Below are 17,627 nucleotides of genomic sequence, written 5' to 3' on the forward strand. Positions count from 1 at the left end.
AATAATAATAATATACAGTATTTATATACCGCCTTTCTTGGTCTTTATTCAAGACTTTATTCAAGGCGGTTTACATAGGCAGGCTTATTAAATCCACGCAGGGATTTTTACAAATTGAAAGAAGGTTCTTTCTTTCAAGAACCACTACATTCAAGGTGTTACACTCCGATCTGGTTTAACATTCTGGCCTCCATCCTCCCACGCTCCGAGCAGATGGAACAGCTCAGCTGCAGCTTGCCAGCTGCTTCAAGGTTGCACGGTGCCGGTGGCCTCGAACTGGCGACCTTGTGGATGTTAATCTTCAGGCAAATGGAGGCTCTACCCTCTAGACCAGACCTCCTGCCCAATCTATCTAAGCAATGCAAATAAAATTTGCCTGTAGTTAGTTTTTATAATTTGAAAAGTCCAGGAGCTGTTTCGGCTTTGGTTTCTTTTATTCAGCACTATCATTTACAACCAATTCTTTATGTCTTTAGTATTGCAGCCAATGATCTTATATGGAGCCCATTTCTATATCCAATTTCAAAAATAAGGCAGTCTGGAGCTGTGCTTCTTGAATCCTGTGGTCTTTGTTCTATGGGACAATTATGTTCTAGATCAGGGGTCTCCAAACTTTTTGGCCAGAGGGCCGCAACAAACACAGTATCTCGCGTGATGTGGAGGGCCGGAAAAAAAAATTTAAATATAAAATTTAAATAAATAAATTAGAAATAGAACTTAGATGAGTGAATAAATGAATGAATTGGCTCATTCATTCAACCTCTCTGGCCCTCAGAACACCCTCCAGACACAATCAGAGCACAGTTCTGGTCATGTTCAGTTGAGTGGGCCAGAGGCTTTCAGAGGACCAGAGGTTGACCGTGGGTCAGAAAGAGGCTTGCTGCGGGCCACATCTGGCCCCTGGGCCGGGGTTTGGAGACCCCTGTTCTAGATTAGTGGCACACAAAGTCATGACCACTGTGTTCAGAAAATGAGGTCCCCTGCTGGACCACAGCTTTCCATTCTGCCTCTGTGTGGCTGCTCTCGTGGGTAGATCTGGGCACCAGGATGCTCGGGCAATTGCTTCTGTTGCCTGCATTCCGGAAAGCTGTGCAACTGGATGTCTGGGCAGACATGATTGCCCAGGACGCTATGGTGCCTAGTTCTACCCACAGCTGCACAGAGGCAGAATGGAAAGGTCTGCTCATCAGGCAGATGGATCCACCCAAACCCTGAATCTGGTCCCCAGGCCAGGGTTTGAGCAGCACTGTTCTAGATTAAATGGCAGCTCTTTAAAATAAAGGTCACTGGGCAACTCTGCTATGTGGCAATGAATGATGATGATGGAGAGACAAAAAGGCAAAAGAGATTGTTTAAATCTTGGGAGACGGCAAGCGTCATAAAGTTACTATATTTTATGCGTGTTTCATTCCTTTCTGCGGGTTTTTGCCTGTTCTCTCTGAATCATTTGTTTCCTAATGGTGGGCTAGTAGCCTCCCTGCCTCTGGCTACCCAAGAGTGCTCCCCAGGTCCTTCATTGAACTTCATTTGCTCTTCCTGTTGAAAACCAGAAATGTTTGAGTTAAAGGATGAGCCAATGGGATCAGCTCATGTTCCTGTCACCAGGAAGGGAGGAGGTAGAGATCAGGTAACATATGGCATCATTTCAGCTGAGAAAGAAAAAAAGTCCTGACTGGAAGTGCGCTTGCTTGCTCTCTCTCTCTCTCTCTCTCTCTCTCTCCTCTTCCAGCTATCATAGGCTGTGGCAGGGAGCTTCAGATGGGGAGAATCACCAGCACCCATTGGAAATTTAAGGGGAGGCAGGTGGTTCCATTTTCTAGGTATAATTGAATACAGAACAGTTTATCTATATGGAAACAGTTTTTATACTGATTTTAAGTCTGCCATCTTTACACCCTATCGCATTCTAAAATAAATTTGAACTTCACAGGCAGCAGCCTTAAGTTACAAACTTAAGATGTGAGATGCTGCAGATTTTATCTGCTGGCTGGTTATATGATTGCAGGTGATTACCTTTTTCCAAAATGCAATTCTCTTTACTCTTTTCCTTGCTCATTTAGTTCTCTTATCCCATTTTCCTTTTATTAGACTTTTAATAAAACTTTTTTTCAGTTAACCTTGAGTCTGCCTGGTTCTGGGAAAATCAGTGGCTTGTCATGTTTCCTCACTCTGCAGGTGCTACTGTGAGAGTGATTTTGATAGAGACCCCTAGCATTCAGTATTGTTCTAGGAGTGGGGTTCTGGCCAGGGATCCCTTCTGGCTACCAAGCCTTCATGCCAGTAAGCTGCATGTTCAAAGAGGGGAACAAAAATTAAGTAGGCGTGCTAATGGTTAGGCATTACTGCCCTGGATCAGCATGCAGTTCTGACAGCCCCTCTCTTGACCCTGACAGCAAGTTTCTGTTACACATATTCTTATCAAGTGATACAGAGTTCTGTAACCTTCAATATTCATTTCTGTAATGTCATAAATTTGTTCTGCCAGAAACCACTACCTTTTCCTTGGCTACCTCTAAGGCCATCAGCTAACAGCTGGAGAAAGTGATTCCCTATCCTATATAAATGTAATAATTCAAAGTCAGCTGAGGCCCAAGAATTAATCAATTCCATTAAACTGGGAATGCCAAATCCAGTTTGGCACGAACAGTAATCCTTCAGATTGAGCCTGGTTAATTTGCATAAATTATGCAAATAATAATAATACTGGTATTTATATACTGTCTTTCTAATCACTGGATTACTCCTCTGACTTTATTCATGGCGGTTCACATAGGCAGGCTATCTCTAAACCCCCGAGGGGAATTTTACAATAGCAGAAAGGTTGTATCTTTCAAGAACCGCACAACATTTCAGATGGATCTTTCACTATGTGTGGTTGGTCTATGGAACTCATTGCCACAGGATGTGGTGATGGCATCTGGCCTAGATGCCTTTAAAAGGGGATTGGAAAAATTTCTGGAGGAAAAATTCATTATGAGTTGTAAGCCATGTGTATGTGCAACCTTCCTGATTTTAGAAATGGGCTGTGTCAGAATGCCAGATGCAGGGGAGGGCACCAGGATGCAGGTCTCTTGTAATCTGGTGTGCTCCCTGAGGCATTTAGTGGGCCACTGTGAGATACAGGAAGCTGGACTAGATGGGCCTATGGCCTGATCCAGTGGGCTGTGGTGATCAAGTGCCAATGAGGCAGCCCACCATGCAGGGTTGTGGGGAGAGAAGCAAAGAGTTCAGCCCATGTACTTTCAGATACCTTCTGGAGTGACTGTGACAGATACACCCTTCATCCTACCTGGAGCAATACCAGTTATCACAGTAGGCCATACAACCCAGCAGCATGCCAGTGGTTTCCTAGGTGGGCTTTGTGATACCACACTAGTGGTTTCAATACACACCTGTAGTTAAGCCTTTTTCATGGATGTGCTGATTAGAGGTCATAACAGCAGGCTGTACAGTTAAGAGAACACCATGTTACATAAAGGAGTTTCCAGTTAGGGGGAAAAGATCCCATTCACCACTGCTCCTTTCTGTTATCTTTGCCTATTAATTTTGAAATCAAATTAGAAGTGAATACTTTTAAATAGATAAATACAAAGATAAATAAACCGTCTCAAACATTATGAGATAGTAGGGTAAAACATAAATAAGTATATATCTGCTCTTTAGTATATCTGCAAGTTCAGAGTGAACTGCTTATGTATACAGGTAAACAAAGTGTAAGTTACAGGGGCATTTAGGGCAAGTTTTAAAGGGGAACTGTTCCAAGTTTCATGTGATGTTATCAAGATCCCAGATTTTATAATGCTCTGTGTGTACCGCACTTGCCAACCCAACCGTGGTGAGAACTGATGCAGCTTGCATCGGTGGCAGGTGGTGACGGGCAAGGGGGCAGTGGATTTGGTGTGCCCTTCACCCTCTGTCCACCACCATCACCCTCCAGCTCACTGTAGATGTAAGCCACATTGATCTACTCCTGTTTACTAGAGCAGGAAGTGATATCCACCTCCTTACTGTGTTCTTGTGAAGTTTTCACAAACCCAGAAGTGTGGGTCTTCTGTTTTTATTTAAAGGGACCATGCAAACAAAGGAGTATGGCAGTTTTTTTTCTCATTACACAGTGGCCAAGGCATTGGGGGATGTCCCCAGGTCTCACTATTCCTAGCGCATAGGCTACTATAGATCTGTGTCATCACATATCAGTATTATCCCTTATTTTTAGACTGTGGCCTCTGCTCCCTCTCCTTCCATAGAAGCCAAAAGAAAGCCACATTGAAATCTTGGTCATATCATATTGACCATTTTACTAATCCCTGAAGTCACGTGTAAACGACTAGATTTTTTTTTTAATCTATATTTAGTTCATTCAAATAGAGGGCATTTTTCCTCACTGCAGGAAAAGAAGCACACAACATAATTACCATCACCCAGGTAACACAACTGAAGATGGATGCAGACAACATTAATCAATTTACCATGTAACCCCTGAAGCTCTAACTTGGAACACAAATCTGTTTTGTGTAGATCACAGCAGTGGTCTAAGTTTTCCACTGTTTTGTGTGCATGTTTTTTTCAGAGAAGAAAATGTGCCGAGAGTGACTCTTGCCAAGTAGATAACCCCAAGCAACAGGGGCTCAAGGAAGTGGCTCGTGACTGCCAGACAACAGCAAGTGACGCAAATTGCATATATTGCACAAACTGCTGAGGAAACTCAGTTTATGGTGGGAGGGCTTTTCTGTGTGCTTTCAGAGGCTCTGTTCTTTTCTTTATCTTGGCTCCTCCATAGGACAAGTCTGTTTTGTTAGAGTATTTCTTGGACTCTTCTTTTCCAACTCTGGTTTGGCAGACTATATAACATTTAGAAGGCTCATAAAGATTCACACTGCAGAAAATCATGAAATACACAAACCAACTACCTATTAAATAATCCACTAAAATGTATTTCTGGTATGAAACATTACTCCTCTGAAAGCCACTCACCACCCATTTACAGCACAATCCTGTGCATACCTACTCAGAAGTAAATCAGACTGTGTTCAAAAGGGCTTACTTCCAGGAATGTATGTATAGGATTGCAGCCTAAGGCCCAAATTCTAACCCACTTTTCAGCAGTAGCATAGCTGCGTCAATGGAACATGTGCTGCATCCTGCAGTTGGGAGGCACTCACAGAGGCTTCCTCAAGGTAAGGAAATGTTTGTTTCCTTACCTAGGACCTGCATTGCCCTTATGTTGATGCTGGAAAGTGGGTTAAGATTGCATCCTTAGTGTCATATTTCAGAGTAAAGTATGAAAGTCATATTTCAGCTGCATGTTCACTTTATATGAGAACAACATTTAGGATATTTTTTATACGTTGTACTTGTTGAGGTGATGCAATAGCCACCTGGTGATGATCTTCATGGCTGAGCAGGATATTTGAATATTGGACATCCACTATGATACACTGAAAAGAGTATTGGTCTTGAATTATTATCTGGTACAATACTACAGGATTAGTGTCTTTAGAGTCATGCATGTACCATAGCTCTTTTTCTGCATTTGAGTGACTATGGCCATCTAGTAAGAGGGAAAAAGGATTTCAACTCTTACTCATGATAATCAATTCCATGTCAGAACTGTGAGTACAAAATGTTATGAGATTAAAAAAAATTCATTATCAACTCACCTGAATGAAAGTGTTTTGAAACTCTGTGGCCCAAAATATGTGCACAAATCAGATTTCCTAAGGCTGTAATCCCATACACAGTTACCTGAGAGTAAATCCTATTGAACTAAATGGGATTTACTTCTGAGTAGACATGCATAGGATTCTGCTGAAAATATCCTTCCACCTAGCTCTTCTGGAAAAATTTTTGAAATGTATCATTCTGTTTTGAAAGAGGATTTCATAATTAGTATTTTAAATACAATTCCAATGTGTGTCTATTTTGGGCTTGATGTTAGTGGAACATTAGCACTGAAACTGTTAGGAGATCAATGACTCAAGACTTAGCAGTATAGGGCCTTGCAAGCTATAATTATACACTATTTTTGTAGTATATTGGTTATTCTGTTGTTTCTTTCCTCCTACATTGGTCCAAGGGAATCTCAGACTATAAAGTGGCTTGACTGCATGATAATCACTATCACAGTCAATATAAATTTTAAGTTCAACAATATATTTCTTAGACCACTGCTTTTTTCATCGAAGCTGGAAATATACCAGTCCCCTAGCTGACATTCCTGTTTCTATTTAAAACTTTCTGGCATTGAAAAATAGCATTGATTTTAGTCCTCTTTGCATGAAAACCAGCATGTAGAAATTCCCCTTGTCAGAACAATTCAAACTGACCATAACAATCTCCAGCATAGGATGAGTTTGATATTTTCATCAATTCTTAGTTAATTCACTTTCAGAGTGTAAAATAAGTCAAAGGCTACAGTCCCATACACACCTACCTGAAAGTCCCATTGAATTAAGTGGGGCTGATTTCTGAGTAGACATGCATAGGATTATGTTTACAGGCGTCCCCTCCTTTTCCCCCCCTTTATAATAGCAATTCATAGCAAAATTGCCTCATTTGCAATAGTGAGACAAAAGTGTGAAGTAACATGCTGCCTTACTAAAAATAGCAGGTAGAGAGGATGCATGTAACAAGGCATGCATCAGGATCTGTCCTCATAGTGGTATACTTGTGCATTAGGGCAATTTAGGGCCAAATCCTATCCAATTTTCCAGTGCTGGTACAGCTGTGCCAATGGGGTGTACACTGCATCTTGTGCTGGGGAGGTAGTCACAGAGGCCTCCTCAAAATATGGGAACATTTGTTCCCTTACCCTAGAACTGCATTGTGGCTGCACAGGTACTAGAAAGTTGGATAGGATTGGGTCCTTAAATGTTACACACACACACACACACACACACACACACACACACACACACACACACAAGATATACAAAGTTGCTGAATGCCTGTCCTCAATAAAAGTAGCCTTAATTCTGTGCTGCAGCATGAGATACTTTAAAAGGTTTATGCACCACAATATTAAAGTTCCATAAATTATGAAAGGTAGTTCAAAAGCACACATTTTGGACATTAATTTTGTTGCTTCAGATATTAACTTTATTGATAATATTGTACTCAGCATTTGTTTAGTACTTTCTGAATATGCAAAGTGCTTCACAAATGTTCTCTTAATGGAATTCTTACAACATAAATTTTATTATCCCTAAATTGCACTTGAGGCTGAGTGGCTTGCCTAATGCACCTAGTGAGTTCATGACAGAGGTCACATTCAAACCAGGGGAGTCCAGATTCAGATCCTTCTCTTAGCTTCAGTGTTTCACAACTCTGAAAAGGGGATGTGCATTTACACCCAAAGCCACTAGTAGTTGTTACGTGTGAGTAACTTCCCATGTTGACAACTGGCTTAGGATTTTTATTTTAACGTCAATGTTTTGAATCGTTGGGACGCAAGTGTAATCTTGAGGCTTCTGCAGTGATCACCACTGAAAACAGGAATTTCGCAACATTGCACTTTGGAGTTTAAATTGCCTCAGTCTCGGCTCCACACGGAAGAACGTTTTTGCCATTTACTGTGATTCTAGATTGACCACAAAGACTTATGCAAACAAAATATGCAATGTTTGTTGCTCACTAAGAAATTCCTGCACATTTGAAAAATTATTTTCCTATTTGAGAGCTCCCAAACATGTTCATATAGAAAAAAGGAGCATCCAGTGTGTTAAACTACTTAATAATTTTGCCAACCAGAGAAGACGGGCAAGTGTCTATGCGCGAAGCTAGGTAAAATACGTAATAATAAAGAAAGCAAAATCTGAAAATTAATTAAAAGCAAGCTACAATGTCTGTATTAAAGTAATTTAGAAATCTGAGTTCCACAGTCATGTCATGTAGCATGCTACCAGGGTTGTGCTGGAGCCACACCCACAAGTCACGTCCCAAGTCTCTGCCCCTTGACTCGAGTTGCAAACTAGTGTCGTCGTCCCCCCGGCCTCATGCAACCTTCCTCCCTTCTCTCCTCCTCCCAGCCCCTGCCTCCTGCAGCCAATCCAGCCTCCTCTCGCCAAGTCTCACATTGGTTTGAATGCAGCTTCTGGATCACCATCAGGTGTTCTGGGGCACTGCAAAAATGACCCAAAAAAAGTTGGTAAGCACATAGAGACACACAGAGGACTGGGCTGATGGGCTGATAGATGAGTTTCAGAACGCAAGTCTCAGAGTCAAAATTCATTTCTGAGAAAAGACACAAGTCATGAGTCAGTTCTGGGTTCAAAGACTCGAGTCCATATGAGTTGTGAAAAATGTGTTTTTGCAACTCTAGTCACAACTCATCCCTGCATGCTACTCCCAACAAACATGCTACTGCTGAGTACTGCATACTTCCAAAAGGCAGTCAGGAAAAAAATCTAACACCTGGGGCTATCAAACACAGTATGCTCCAACATTTCAAGAATTTCAAGAATGTATGGAAACATTTCAAGAATGCCGTTTACAACAACGCCTTGTCCATATTTGGCAAGAAGACCAACAAGACGGCAGACTGGTTGGAAGCCCACTCTGAGGAGTTGACACCAGTCATTGAGGAAAAGAGGAGAGCTTAAGCAGCATACAAGGCCTGTCCCAGTGAGCGCAACCTGCAGGTCCTCCGAGCTGCTCGAAGCAAAGTCCAGCAGATTGCCAGGAGATGTGCTAATGACTACTGGCTCCAGCTCTGCTCCCAGATACAGATAGCAGCTGACACAGGCAACATCAAGGGGATGTATGACGGTATCAGGCAGGCCCTAGGTCCAACGCAGAAGAAAATTGCCCCTCTGAAGTCTGCCACAGGTGAGATCATCCAGGATCAGACGCAGCAGATGGAACGCTGGGTGCAGCACTACTCTGAGCTATATTCCAGAGAAAATGTAGTCACCGAAGAAGCGCTGAACAACATTGAGTGCCTGCCTGTGCTGGAGGAGCTTGACAGTGAACCAACCCTAGAAGAACTTCATGTGGCCCTGGACTCCCTTGCCTTTGGCAAGGCACCTGGGAAAGACAGCATCCCTGCTGAAGTCCTAAAGTGCTGCAAAGAGATCATCGTCACTGAGCTGCATGAAGTCCTCTGTCTCTGCTGGAGAGAAGGTGGAGTACCTCAAGACATGAGGGATGCAAACATCATCGCACTGTACAAGAACAAAGGCGACAGGGGTGACTGCAACAACTACCGTGGCATCTCTCTCCTTAGTGTTGTAGGAAAGTTGTTTGCCCGAGTTGCACTAAAGAGGCTCCAGGTACTTGCAGAGAGCGTTTATCCAGAATCGCAGTGCGGATTCCGAGCCAACAGGTCCACCACTGATATGGTATTCTCCCTTAGACAACTGCAGGAGAAATGCAGGGAACGACGACAGCCACTCTTTATAGCCTTCATAGATCTCACGAAGGCCTTCGACCTGGTCAGCAGGGATGGCCTCTTCAAGATTCTCCCCAAGATTGGATGTCCACCCAGGCTCCTCAGCATCATCAGATCCTTCCACAAGGACATGAAGGGCACTGTTGTCTTTGATGGCTCGACATCAGACCCCTTTGACATCCGAAGCGGTGTGAAGCAGGGCTGTGTTCTTGCACCAACCTTGTTTGGGATTTTCTTCGCTGTTCTGCTGAAGCATGCCTTTGGAACTGCAACAGAAGGCATCTATCTCCGGACCAGATCAGATGGAAAGCTCTTCAACCTCTCCAGACTGAGAGCAAAGTCCAAAGTCCAGCTGAAATGTCTGCGTGACGTCCTCTTTGCCGACGATGCAGCTGTCACTACCCACTCTGTGAAAGATCTCCAGCAGCTCATGGATCGTTTTAGCAAGGCCTGCCAAGATTTTGGACTGACGATCAGCCTGAAGAAAACACAGGTCATGGTTAAGGATGTGGACTCACCTCCCTGCATTATAATCTCTGCACATGAACTGGAGGTTGTCCATGACTTTGTGTACCTTGGCTCAACGATCTCCGACACTCTTTCTCTCGATACCGAGCTAAACAAACGCATCAGTAAAGCAGCTACCATGTTTTCCAGACTCACAAAGAGAGTCTGGTCCAACAAGAAGCTGACGGAACATACCAAGATTCAAGTCTACAGAGCTTGCGTCCTGAGTACACTTCTGTACTGCAGCGAGTCATGGACTCTCCGCTCACAACAGGAGAGGAAACTGAACACTTTCCACATGTGCTGCCTCCGACGCATTCTCGGCATCACCTGGCAGAAGAAAGTTCCAAACAACACAGTCCTGGAATGTGCTGGAATCCCTAGCATGTATGCACTGCTGAAACAGAGACGCCTGCGTTGGCTCGGTCATGTCGTGAGAATGGATGATGGCCGGATCCCAAAGGATCTCCTCTATGGAGAACTCGTGCAAGGAAAGCACCCTACAGGTAGACCACAGCTGCGATACAATGACATCTGCAAGAGGGATCTGAAGGCCTTAGGAGTGGACCTCAACAAGTGGAAAACCCTGGCCTCTGAGCGGCCCGCTTGGAGACAGGCTGTGCAGCATGGCCTTTCCCAGTTTGAAGAGACACTTGGCCAACAGTCTGAGGCTAAGAGGCAAAGAAGGAAGGCCCATAGCCAGGGAGACAGACCAGGGACAGACTGCACTTGCTCCTGGTGTGGAAGGGATTGTCACTCCCGAATTGGCCTTTTCAGCCACACTAGACGCTGTTCCAGAACCACCTTTCAGAACGCGATACCATAGTCTTTCAAGACTGAAGGTTGCCAACGTATGTTCCAACAATTAGAGTTCAGGAGACTTGATTTCTAATTCCATCTGAATGTGGCTTTGTGAATTACACTTTCAGCTCTCACCAGTATTGTCCACTCTTTAAAAAATTACATGTAGTACTTAGAAGCATGCATTTTAAAAACTATGTTGATTTGGATGCACACTGCAGGGAACTCTCAGTTGGCTACTATTCCTCATGGTGTGAACTCAAAATGGAAACTTGGTACCATCTGAAGCAGCTGCATTTATAGACCTGCCTTGCATGCAATGCTATGCATGTTTACTCAGATGTCCTACTGAGTTCAGTGGGACATATTCGCTTATAAATTTGTTAAGAATTTCAGTACTAGTAACCTTGGCCAAATCATTGAGGCTGCAATGCTATACACACTTATATGGGAGTAAATCTCATTGTACAGAAGGGGATTTACTCCTGAGTACACAGGAGTGTGGTGTTAATTTCTTTCTTTTCTGTTCTCTCTATTTCTTTAGTACAGAGTTGACCCAGCCATGAAACTGCTTGAACCCTTTGCCTCAGACAGGGCCTAGGAGAGGGGGGTAAATGGGGTAATTTTTACCCAGGCCCAGGGTCAAAAGGGGGCCCTGGAGCCAAAGTAGGAGGCCCAGAAATTTCCTGGGATCTTACATTTTCCTGTCTACTCCAACTTGTTGCCTGCACTGGATGCTGGGGACACTGCTGATACCACATGGGTTGGTAGACCTGGGCTCCAAAGAGTTTTCCAGCTGTCTTTACCCTGTTTAGCCCCAACTTACCCGAATTCTGCTCTCACGTCTCTACCCTGCCCCTGTACTGTTTCACCCCTCCCTCCTTGCAAAGGGGCTCAAAAGAAACTTTGTACTGCCTGATAAAATTCCTGTCAGAGGCCTCAGAAGGTGGACTGGGACCGACTGCAAGCTGACAGGTGGTATCCTTCCCCCACACTCATCCACCACTTCCCTGGCGGCCCCATTCTTAAACATACCATCTGAGTCATAGAAAAGAAGAAACAAACAGGGATAAGAAGCTGTTAAAAAATTATTCCTGGGAGTCTCACAATGAAGTGTTAAAAACAAATGCAAGTCTCATAATACACTACACTTGTCACACCTTAAAGAATAACACATTTATTCTTAATTAACAAAATTAACAAATCACACTAACACTTTAAACTAAGTAATAAATTAATGCATGTGTTAGTCTTCAAGGTGCTCTGTTGCTTTTGCTGCTTCAGAGTAACACTGGAGGTTGTCACAAAACACTTTTAGTTTACCCCTACTTTCCACAAATCACACAGTTTTTGAAAGAATTTTTTGGTTAAACATTGTGCAGTATCATAGAAAATGAACGAAGAAATAGAAAGGATTTAATTCTACAAACCCATAGACATCAGGACTGAATTTTAAACGCAATGGAAAAATCACATCCCTAACAAAGGATTGAACCTTCGTACATTTTGACAATGTTCTTGCCATACCATGCAATTAAAATATTACTACAGTGCAATCCTAGGCATGTCTCCTCAGAAGTAAAATTTAAGCCTAAGGCTGTAATCTTATATGCACTTACATAGGAGTAAGTCCCCTGAACTCAATGGGGTTTGCTTCTGAGTAGCCATGCTTAGGTGTGTACTGTTAAAGTTGTATTCTACATAGTAGATAAGAGTGTTTTATAAATTAGTTTATTGTGCATGAGATCATATCACTTTCTCTGCTCCCTGAATTACAGAATTAGGAATGATTTTATGGATCAACAATTTCAGCCCTTTTTAAATAGCAAGAATCCAACCTGTGTTATGGGAATGTGACCCAAAATATCACTCTTGTGGCTTGTTTTCCCTGTCCCTCTCACCACATGATGCACCACTCTTTGCACTATGAGTAGAGATGTTTGAAAATGGTGTTATTTATTTTACTCAGCCCATTGTGTTAAGACTTAGAGCACAATCCTAACCAGGTCTACTCTGAAGTAAGTCTTATGTTGTTCAATTGGCTTACTCTCAGGAAAGTGTGGTTAGGATTGCAGTCTGACAGCCCAATCCTATCCATACTTTCCTGGGAGTAAGCCCCATTGACACTAATGGAACTTTCTTCTGAGTAGACATGCATAGGATTGGGCTGTCAGTCCGTAATCTTATCTCACTCATCAGAAACAAACACCTCTCTAACTGTGAATTGCTGCATCTTTGGCAGTGCAGCCAGTGATGCAGAAAAAGGTAGAGAAACTCATAACATGATAATAACACTGTGTCACTTGGTAAGACCTCCTAGACAACACATTAGGAGAACTTGCCACAGGGATGTTGTGTGGGGCAATATCTCCATGCTGCGCATAAAATGTAGTGTAGCCCAGTGATTTTCAACCTCTTTCATCTCATGGCACACTGACAAGGTACTAAAATTGTCAAGGCACACAATCAGGTTTTTGACAATTCACAAGGCACACCGTGCTGGCAGTGTGGGGGCTCACATCCCCCACTGGCCTTACTAATAAGTGACCTTTCCTCAAATTCCTGTGGTACACCTGTGAACCACTTGCAGCACACCATGGCACAATGGTTGAAAATGGCTGATGTCGCCTAACATTTAACTCATCTTTGTCAAACAATTGTACATCCTCTGCTCCAGTGACAGCTATTTTTCACAGCTGGAAATGATGTTAGAAGGCAGGTTCAAAGGTGGGCAGATAAGACAGGTATCTCAGTGCAAGGTCCACAGTACAAGTTCACACATACACATCTCTGTGTGAACTTTTAATGTAAAAAAAAAATTGCAGAACCTATCAAGTTTGCGGGGAGGGTGCAGATGGGGAGTAGTTTTACCATGGGCTCAGAAAATCCAATTGACAGACTTCTTATTTTCAGGATTCCCTTGCACATAGATCCCAATGAGGCATTCTCTGGAGAGAGGAGGATGAACAGAACTCCTATTGGACTACCTAGCAGACAGGTGTTCCCAGAAACCACAGCCCTTAAGAAGCCAGAGCCCACTCTCTCTATAGACAACTCTCCTTAGACAGAGAATTTGAAATACCCAGTTAGACTCCTCTTTGAACCCCATTCTCCTCTCCATTGCTTCCCCAAACCCAAGAGCAGAAGTGACATTGAATCTAGGCAGCAAAAGAGTGTCTAGCTACAGGGATTTACCATCTAAAGAAGCAGCTTAAGAGGAAGCTAGAACAAGCCTGGATTCATGCCTTGGATTGGGGCCTAGTTAGTTCCAGAAGAGAGAAAGGCTTCTTATTCCATAAGGGCGAAATCCAGCTTTCCAGCACTGACATAAAGGCAATGCAGCTCTGAGGCAAGGGAACAAACATTCCCTTCCTTTGAGGAGCCCTCCGTGAGTGACACCCAACTGCAGGATGCCGCTATGCCAGTGCTGGAAAGCACTGACATAAGGGGTTAGGATTGCACCCTAAGAGTCTTAATGCCAGCCAGCCATTTGGTGGTGTAACAATTTACCTTGGGAACGGTCCTGAAAGTTTGTGCACCAGGCCTTTATTACTGGTTCAATGTTCCTGTACCTGTACAATCATCTGGCTTACTTCTCTCATCACCTTTCTGGATCTTGAACTTGCCTTAGTGCACAATCCTAAGCAAGTCTACTCAGAAGTAAGTCCTGTTGTGTTCAATGGGACTTACTCCCAGGAAAGTGAGGTTAGGATTGCAGCCTTAATTTCTGTGTTTCTCCCTTTGCTGCCTTGCACATTGATGGATTATTGATGAATATACCTTTTTGTTTTGTTTGTTTGCCAGTATCCCTCCTATGTGAGGCTTGTATTTGCTTACAACCAGACTGCAAATAACTTGCTTGTGTGTTTTGTCTTTGGTGGCTGCTTGTATAGTGACTGCTGTATACACTCTTGGCTGCTCAGTTGATTTGGGTAAACGTCTCATGGTTTTTGCATGTATCATATGTGTATCTGGATGCAGAAAGAGGCAGTCAATGTGTCTCCTGGGAGGTTTGTGCTCGGCTACTAGTTATTTGTGTGTCTTTGTAGGGATTGTGTAGTTCAGTGGTCTTCAACCTTTTTCATGATATGACCCAAAAAATAAAGCATGAGACTGAGGACTAGTGAAAGCTATTTTAGCACAGTTGCTAAGAACAGGACTGGGACACAACATCCTGGTACCTGAAGAGGTACACCAGATGCCTCCCCCTTTATCTGATGGTTTTCTAGTCTAGTGGTCTTCAACCTTTTTCACTCCCTTAAGTTGCTGCAACCCCACAAGTGAGGCTTCATGACCCCACTGAGTTCCCAACCCCAAAGTTGAAGAACACTGGTGTAAGAGATTGACAGCCCAATCCTATCCACACTTTCCTGGGAGTAAGCCCCATTGACTCTAATGGGACTTAATTCTGAGCAGAAATACATAGGATTGGGCTCTGAGATCTGAGCTCTGCATTTAGTGTGGCAGTGACCTTTGTTAGTATGTTTTTGTTTGTGTGTGGGTGGTGATCCAATCAGGATGAGGGAGCCTCTGTAGGGGAAAAACCTGGAAGAGGCCTCCTCCCAAGGAGATAGGGTGTGGTACTAGCAGTGGCCCTGTGCTCAAGATCAGCTAGGGAACCAAGGGTTAACCCCAGGGCCCTAAATAGCAGTGAATGTGCTTTGCAGCTGTAGCCACTACTAGAGGATATAAGCAGCACTTGAAGGTAGAGTTTGTGTGTTGTACTTGAAGAGAGAGAGGAGACTTGCTAGCTTATTAGACTGGCTTTCTGGCTAACAAATGAACAGCCTGACTCACAAACCAGCTAACAGATTAATGAACTGGCACACTGACTGATGGATTAACCAAACAGAGACTGCTGAGTGGTGGAGAGCTGAGGTGCTGCTGCTGCTGTACCTAGAAGAATTGTTGCTTGGAGAACTGGGAGGATGGACCCTGCAGCCTTATTGGCAAGCCACCTACTAGTCACCTTCCTGCTGGTGCAGTAGGTTTATATACTGCAGTAGGTTCATATACTGCTAGAGTGAGCTGTGATGGGGGGGGCTAATTTGCTTGAAGTGGGTGTAAGTTTTATAGGCCAAATTTAACAGGAATTTGGCAAAACATCTAAGATTGGTGATGAATTCCTAAGGACTAGTGTTATTCTACTGTGCCCAAACCAGAAAACAGGCTTTTCTGAGGCCAGATCTGTTGAGTGCTGCCCTGCCACCTGGGGCAGTGACATCACTTCTAGTTTCTCCCCAGAGGAGGGGGTGCTTGCTGCGGCCACTTTGTGCACCCCATTTCTTCTCCTGTGGAGGCCCCCAGCCTTCAGAGGAGATTGATCAGGGCCAGGGTGACCAGATGTCACAACTGCAGGAGAGGACAAGGCACCCCAAAATGTAAGACATCCAAGAAAAATGTAGGATATGACAAAATAAAAACTAGAAACAGTCGTGTATTGACTGCATGAGGTTAATTTAAGTACTATTTAACTTATTAAGTTTAAAACTATAGTGTATATATAATTTATTACATAAAATTAACTACAAGAAGGCTCTGCACTCCTGCAGGGACCTGCTTACAGGGAAAAGGAGGATGTTTAATAATAAATAATAATAATAAAACTTTATTTTTATCCCGCCCTTCTCCCTAACGGGACCCAATGGGACCTAACGGGTTTAAGTTCTTTTCCAGGACATAAAGCTAAAAAACAGGACATATCCTGGAAAAAGGACATCTGGTCACCCTGAGCAGGGTGCACAAAGCTGCCAGCACCTCCTCCATAACTAGAGCAGAGCCTGGGGGCAGTCACATGTCCCCACTTGATAGATCCTGGGGCAGGTGCCCTTAGGTTCCACCCTAGTTATGTTTCTGCTTTGGGCCCCTTCAGAGCTTAACAGATATTTTTGTGGCCCAAGCTTCATAAAGTAGCGCTCCAGAATTTTTATGCCACAAGGAATCTCTGCAAGGTGCTACGATACTCTTGGTGGTTTCTTATGGGTCCCTGAACAGTGTGTAACTCTGGCCTTGCTAAGCCCAAGGAAGGCAGGGGACATCCACTAAAACTGAATGTTGGGAGAGTTAGGACAGGCAAAAGAAATGTCTTTACCCAGCATGTAATTAGTAAGTGGAACTCCTTGCCACAGGATGTGATTACGGCGTCTGGCCTAGGTGCCTTTAAAAGAGAATTGGACAGATTTGTGGAGGAAAAGTCCATCACAGGATACAAGCTGTGAAGGGTATGCACAACCTCCTAGTTTTAGAGGTAGGCTACATCAGAAGGTCAGATGCAAGGGAGGGCACCTAGATGCAGGCCTCCTGTTGTCTTGTGTGCTCCCTAGTGGGCCACTGTGAGGTGCAGGAAGCTGGACCAGATGGTCCCATGGCCTGATCTAGTGGGCTCTTATGACATGCCAGGCACAAGGAGGGCACCAGGATACAGGTGTCTTGTGGTCTTGGGTGCTCCCTGCAGCACCTGGTGGGCTACTGTGAGGTGCAGGGAGCTGGACCAGATGCACCTATGGCCTGATCCAGTGGGCTCCTTATGACATGCCAGGCACAAGGAGGGCACCAGGATGCAGGTGTCTTGGATGCTCCCTGAGAATATAAGAACATAAGAACAGCCCCAGTGGATCAGGCCATAGGCCCATCTAGTCCAGCTTCCTGTATCTCACAGCGGCCCACCAAATGCCCCAGGGAGCACACCAGATAACAAGAGACCTCATCCTGGTGCCCTCCCCTGCATCTGGCATAACCCATTTCTAAAATCAGGAGGTTGCGCATACACATCATGGCTTGTACCCCATAATGGATTTTTCCTCCAGAAACTTGTCCAATCCCCTTTTAAAGGCGTCCAGGCTAGACGTCATCACCATATCCTGTGGCAAGGAGTTCCACAGACCAACCACACGCTGAGTAAAGAAATATTTTCTTTTGTCTGTCCTAACCC

The sequence above is a fragment of the Tiliqua scincoides genome, chromosome 3 (genome assembly GCF_035046505.1).
Source record: "Tiliqua scincoides isolate rTilSci1 chromosome 3, rTilSci1.hap2, whole genome shotgun sequence".
NCBI lineage: Eukaryota > Metazoa > Chordata > Lepidosauria > Squamata > Scincidae > Tiliqua > Tiliqua scincoides.